The sequence below is a fragment of the Manacus vitellinus genome, unplaced genomic scaffold, assembly GCF_001715985.3.
Source record: "Manacus vitellinus isolate BGI_N305 unplaced genomic scaffold, ASM171598v3 scaffold_31_pilon, whole genome shotgun sequence".
Taxonomy (NCBI): Eukaryota; Metazoa; Chordata; class Aves; order Passeriformes; family Pipridae; genus Manacus; species Manacus vitellinus.
The window spans coordinates 7,920,060-7,927,492 of NW_021940379.1; positions in this window are offsets into that span (position 1 = coordinate 7,920,060).

Consider the following 7,433-nt stretch of genomic DNA (forward strand, 5'->3'; position numbering starts at 1 on the left):
TTTGCTTCCACTTACATCTGTGAGAAGTTGCAGAGGTTTTGTGCTGCTGAGCTGTCATGCTATTTCTTAGTGCCAAGTTCTCATATTGCTGCAGTTCTAGGCCATTTGCTGTTGCAAGAGAAGATTTAGGTCAGTGGTTTTTCAACCTTTTTTGATTTGTGGACCCCTAAAAAAATTTCCAGCAGTAGTGCAGACTCCTTTAGGAATTTCACATATGTAGATTGCTGTCTGGCACATATGAATTTTCTTTTTCTCAATCACTTTTTTGCAGACTCTTTAGAAGTTTTTTCATGGGCTTGCCAGGCTCTGCAGACCATAAACTGGAAACCAATGATTTAGGTGAGCTCTTGAACCATTACTTCTCCAGGCATGCACTGCTATAAAAGATGAGAATGCCATAAAATGAGAGACATCAAGAGCAATGTTTTGGGGATATTGTGACTTTCAGTACTTTACAGTCTGTCAAACCTGAATGCAGGGTGTTTAACCAGTGTTCACATATGAAAAAGCACATGGTGATGGTGAGCCAACACCCACATTGTCCTGTGCTCTCAGAGGCTTTGGATGCTGAGCTGTGGGTGTTCCAACACCCCCATAAATCATAGCCAGTTGCCTCCAGGGTTAACTAGCAAATGATATATGCCTTTTGGCTCCTCAAAGCCTAACCCAAATAAGAGTCTACAATATGATGTCTTTTGACTGAGGTCAGGCTTAGAAGGAAATGTGAGAAAATGTAACAAAGAGGTGATACAGACTGGCAATGTGATTAGGAAGAGGTGAGCTTTGACTCCTAAAAGTTAATTAAAATTATAGGCTGGAATAGACATGGGTCAAAAAAGGTCTTGGAAATGAATCCAATAGCTTTTTCCTTGCTGCACTGGAGAATGGTGAATCAAAGGAGGACATAAACAGAAAGGGATCTGGTCAAAGCAGGGCACTGGCCAGGAAAAGGAATGGGGCAAGGCATCAAATGACAAAAGCAGAGGAGAGAATAATGCAGCAGTGAAGATGCAAAGCAAAGAGAACCGAGTTAAGAGTTCCAGTTGCATGGATGGAAAGAAAATATTATGTATCTGTTTTGGTTTACTGAAAGAATGTGGACATTTTTTGACCAGGAGTGCCCAGAACAAGGTCCAAGTTGAAGATGATGTCTTGGCTTGTGCTTTCTCTTCCTCTCCTTTATGTGGCCCCTGTTGTAAACCTGCCATTCTGATCTCAAGGTCACTGTTTTGATTCTGCCTTTATCCCTCCCGCCAAGAGGTTTATAGAGCTTGGTGTTCTCTATAATGAAAGTATAGTGCCCATCAGCCAATACCTCCAGATTTCCAATTTTCTTGTTGGCCTCCTAAGGCTTTAATATGAAAGCTTCCATTTCAGTGTCCATCAGAACTACTGCTCCTGAATTATGGCCGATTTCCTCTTAATATCCACAGCAGGGATTTTTAACTAATCAAATAAAAAATAAAAAATGTTGCCACATCCCTCAGGGCTGACAGATCTGACTCCCTGCCAGTAATAATCCAGGCAAGGTTTTATGGGACCTTTTGTTTTTGCACAGGGTGTAGCAGACGGACTCTTCCCTTTCTCAGGAGACAGTTCAGCATCAACCAGGTTAGTGTGCAAGCCTGCATCTCCAAAGGGAATGCAAAACAAAAATATCGATGCATCTCTAGAATATGGCATGGGGAGAAAGTAAGGAACAAGGTAAAATGTTCCATTAATCCCAGTGTCTAGTCTGAAGATGATGCAATTTAGGGCATGTTATCATTTACAAAACCAATGACTAGGCTTCCAGGTATGTACTGCAGGTGATATCTAATTCTTATCTGCTTGTCTCTGGTTCATTGCCTACACCAGTCAATTTACAGATCATTACACTGTGCAATATGTAAAATAAAAATTAATCTCATAAAACATCTTGACTGTGTGTTGCTCAGCCTGCTACCAGGCTGTGATTTAAATACCTACTTCAACAGCTTGGGAGGAGGAACTGTACTCAGCCCATTTCCTTTGGTTGCCTTTCATTCTCACTTCCTTTATTTGCCTTTTCTGCCTCTAAATTCCCTTTCTGCACAGTCAGCTTGAAAGATATTTGTCTCCCATGTACCAGGGACAGCATTTCCTGGGGTTGTTGCGTAGCAAACACTCAATGCACTGCCAAGATGTTCAGCTGAGAGGGGATCTGCAAGGCAGAGCACCTGCATGGCTGAGCTGCACCTGAACTCCACCAAAGTTGTGCTCTCCTTTCCCCAAAGATGCTGACAATTTTCAGCACCTACTCTCCAGGGGCACAGCTGGGAAAGCCTTCCCTCTGGAGCCCATTGCTCCCTACGTGGTCACAGAAATCACTCCAGTACTCAAGGTTTTGGTTCATGGACTCGTTGTGCTTTCACAGCAAGTCAGAGTCCAGACAAGTGGTCACATTTTTAGCTGATGTGAAGTTGCTGCTCAGGACTGCAGCGGGGCTCCACTGCTACATGCAGCTGAGAATTCAGTACAGTGTTAACTGACAGCCCCGGGGCTGAGATCACCCTAATAATGGATTAATACAATATTCAGGCCCTTCTTCCATTCTGTCAATGTCCACACTAATATGATGTTACAGATTTATTATGTTGGTTTTCACTGCAAGCATTGGCTGTCTTTGCTAATCTCCAAGTAGGAAAAGTAAACTTGCCTTTTGGAATGAGACAACAAATTACGTACACAGTAAAGATTTTGTCTTTTACTACTGGAGTCTTACAGAAGTTTTCTACTTAAATAATTATCCAGTGGAGATTTTACTGTCAAGTGGAAGATAACCAGGCACTCTTTCAGTAGTATTTCTGAAGGATCCAGAATGGCTTGACTGTGATTATTTTAGCTGCTGTGTAGATAAAAGAAAAACATGAGCATTGAAAAGTGGAAAAGGTATAGATATTTTATATTACTTCTCAACATTTTCTTTTTCTCTTGCTCCTTTGCTGGAAACAGTGATTAAATTGATTTCCCTAAGAGTAAAGTGTCACTTGTTCAAAGCAAAGTCTCTGTTTTAAGGGACAGATCTCTATTTTCTGAGCCAGTGAAACTTCTCCTCTGCTCTAATGACATTTACAGACATCCTACTCGGGGCTGACATTCCCTACAGACCTACAGAAAACCTGCTGACACTCCTGACCATGTTTTCTTCAGCTTTTATGTCATTTTAGTTCTCAAGTCCAGGTTTCTGCCCTTACTCTGGTTACTTCTCCCCTTAAGCTGGTTGAAGTTAGTTCCACACAGCTGTCACTGCATTTGTTACTCCTTCCCTCCCCAGAGTCTCTGTCTTTCAGAGGCTGAGATGGATGCATTTCTCCACACAGACGCTCTTAAAGCTCTTTTCCGAGGGCTGTGTCCTGTCCAACTCAGCAGATCATGTGTGTGACATTATTGCAGGACCAGTCAGCACTGTTTCTGACTTCAAGAGAGTTCCACAGGTGAACAGCTGAGAAATGTCACCCTAGATTGGTGCCTTTGGCCCAGACTGGAGGGGTGCATCCCTCACGAGATCCAGGGGAATGGACAGGATGGACAGTTCTGTCCTTGGTGGGGATAATTTACACATTTTTATTTTCCAGTGGTGTTAACTTGGCACCCCCTGGAGGAAGCATGTTTCAAAACACTCAAAATAAGGAAATATTTTAAAAATCCCCTTTGATGCAATCGATTCTTTAACTAGACTGTAAATTTTCCCAATTTTCTATAGAATCTTTGCAGAAATATTAATGTAATTTTTCTGTAGGCAGTTTTTCATCCTGAGATAATATATGCAATTTTTTTTTCTTCCTCAGACTAAACATGTCATTCTAAGGCTGACTGGGGGAGTGCTGGAGGATTTCTTTAGCATCATGAATTCAATGATCAAAAAGAAAACTTGGAACATCACCTATAAATGACAAGAAAAACCATTAAAGAGGTCTGTTTGAATCTGGTCCAAGAAATATGAGAATCAGTACACATCCTTATGCTCCTGGCTGGGGGGGGCTCATGCCAGGTAAAATGGGGAAAGACCTTCCTGTAGGGCTGTACCTGGATCTACAAACCAAACCAAACCCACGTCTTAGAAAACCTAAGGCTATTAAAAATACTTCCATTCTGCTAATCAAGTGGAATTGCTCTCTTTATTAGACAGAGAAGACCATCTGCTGGGCTTGCAAGCTACCTACAGAGTTTGATCTTTGGAAAGCAAAAAGTGCCAAAGGCAAAAATTTAAACTGCTTTCTCCCTCCAGGCTGCAAGAAAAGAAGGATGTAAATAATGCCAAAAGGTGTATTTGTACTGCTTTAAAATTCCATTTGAAAGTAACAAAATAGTTGGATGTTAGTGATTTCTAAAAAGTAATGTCAACCAGGTTTCTTTTAAATTATTATCATTAGCTCTCTCTGGAAAATACCTGGATGCAAAGTGGTTTCAAAAGCAACTGGGAATGTGCTGCATCCAGTGAAGCCAACCTGGGAAATGTGGACAATAATGGCATTACTTTTGATCTGTGTTTGCCAGCTGGGCACAGAGCAGTCTCTCCTCATTTTTCCTCCCGCAGCAACACAGCTCAGCCATGATTCTGCTGAAAGGAACTTCTTCCTGGGAACTGCATTGTTCCATCAGCTCCCTTGGGCATGATTTTGGTGTGTCACTTTGGTTTGTTTTCCTCGAAGGTCCTCTGAATTCCCAGGGAGTTCTTCCTTTTAAGGTACTTAAACTCACTGCTGCTTAACCTTGTAACCCATGGGTAATTCCAAGGCTTTGCATGGGACTGATATGGAGAGTCATGACACAGGAACATGCTGCTTTCCCCTAGTCTAAAAATTTCCCAAACACTGGCAGTGGCCTGTAATGGATGTCTGGATTAACAGCATAAAAAAAAAAAAAGGCATAAATGATTCTTCTCTTGTTTCCTCCTCATGTGACATCTCTGGCTGTTTTCCTTTCTCTACCACATAATAAGGAAGAAATATAGGGCTGGCTGCCTGATTTGGAAAACCCTTCACGTTACTGGTGTATTCTCATTTACAGCATGGCAGGAACATAGAATTTCTGCTGGACTGGGCTATGAATATTTGGAAAAATGCTAGAGTAAAAGGCTGTCCTTGGTATGTTTTCTTTTGCACTACAAAGTTGTTTTTCCTTACCCACAGACAAGCAGCCAGCAGTCAGAAACCACAGCTGAAGATGGCTGTATGATAACACTATTCTTGCTGGCTTAGGATGGTTTTAAATACTTTATTTTCCATGCAGGACACATAATTATTAGTTTAATCATAAAACATGTTTTCCAAGTTGCTTTTGCCAGATCTGATATTAAGAATTTAATATTACTTTCTCCAGAGATGAAGAAAAATTGAGGAGAAAATTAAACAGTATCAGTCTTTCTGAATGTTCTCTGTAACAGATATTTATGCAGTACAAATACATTTGAAAATGTACAGTAGGATTTGGGTAGCTGCCTTCAGGTCATTTTAAACCCAATTGATTTTAATGTTGTACTTTATAAGGAATCCTAAATTTCTTTTGCCAGAACCCGTGTTAGAGGTGACAGTTTCTGGCTCGTGTCCATCTGTCTAGGGTGGAGTATTTTCAAACTGCTAGTATGTGTATCACTATGAAAAGAAATAATATTTGTAGCTTTTGTTTCTCCTGAATCTAATGTATGTATACCTACACAATTCAGAACTTGAAAATTAATTCCATCTAGAGTGACCTGGATTCTAGAAACAAAGAAGAGGGGGAGGTATATTGCTAAAAAAATATTAACTGAGGGAACAGATGGGAAAGATGTTCTCCAGAAAGAGATCCTGTACATTCTGCCCGGCTCAGGAGGGTGACAAGTACAAAATGGGCCTGGTGAGGGATGGATTTCTTGGAAGGTGGTACAAAACTACCCTGCTCTGGGAGGGAAGTGTCGTGAGTGCTCACGGAGAGCAGTTACAGCAGTCAACTGCACACAGCAGCAGATCAGTACATCTCTAATTATTATTTGTCTGGCTGGCTAAGCAGCGCAGCATTTAAAACCTAATTTGTTGTATAATTTAATTTTAATTGAGTCTCCTATCCACACAGGACTCGTTAAGCCAGCTGTATGTTTCACTTGCTGTCTTTTTACATGGATACTGTGGGAGAGCTGCAGGAGCTGGACCAATCGTTTGCTTGCTCTGTGCTATCACCGAGGTGCAGTAATTCCTTGGTACGATTGCAGAGGGATCTCTTGGCAGGAATATTTGGAAAATACGTTTTCTCAATGCCACAATATAACAAAACAACTTCCTCCCTTAGCTAATGCTACAGTTTACACAAAAGATTTGGTTGTTGGGCTGTTAGTTGCATCTCCCATGTGCTGGTATTTTCCTCTGCCACTCAGAGATAACAATTACCAGTCACTGTGAGCAGTAATAAAAATGAAGCACCATGACAATGCTTTTGAGTGATTGTAACTTCCACTGATGTGCCTCTCCTCAAATGTATAAAAGGCACAATTCCTCAGTGAGGACAAAGTTGAAAGCAAGCAGGGTATTTTACAGACAAATTCTTTTGGAGGAATGCAGACAGTTAGGTCTCAAAGAACCATTTTTTTCACAGTATTGTTACTAAGGGAAGAGTTATAGGCTAAGGTCAACAACACAAAGCTCTTAAGAACATGTATCAATTTTGACTTACATGTCTGCCTGCTTTTTTTCCTGACCTGAGGCCCATGCAATTGAGAACTGAGCAATACTGTGTGTTAGATATCAGTTAAAACTGCAGACCCAAGCACTGCTGTATTTGAATAATTTTGCTTTATCAGTGGTGCCATGCAGCTCTCTTGCACAGCCTGGAGTTATTGTGAGATTTGTGTGGCTGAGGGGATCTACAGGGCTTCCAGGAAAGGTTAAGGTAAAACCAAAATCTGAGAGCTCGAGCCTGTGAACCAAGTAGGAGTATCAATGCCAAGAATTGCAAATGGTTTTGTTTTCACTATTCTGTTTCCCTTTTCATGTCTTCTGTCTTCTCATTTAATCCAGACTTCAAAATCATTTGGGTGAAGAAGGGAAAAAAGGGTTCACTTTCTCTGTAGGTTAGGTAACTAATTGAGAACCAGCAACCAGCAGGGACATCTAGGAGAGGTCGGACTGTCTCTCCTCTGTTTTGAAGAACATAACACTGCTTGAGGCCTTCAGATGAACACGATAAAGGAATTCACAACTGGAATGTTGCTAGTGATAGCGTGCAAAAGGATCACAATTTGTTTGGTTAAGGAGCCACTTCATGTGGAGCGCTAATTCACACACAACCCTCTGTGAAGGAATCCACGTGCCCGCAGCAAAGATGGCGGCGAGCGCCTTGTCCCGCCTGCGAGCCTGCCCTGACCCAACATGTCCGCCGGGGCGTCCCCGCCGCCTCAGCCCCTCGGCGGGCCCGCTTTCTCCTACGGGCGGCGGCGC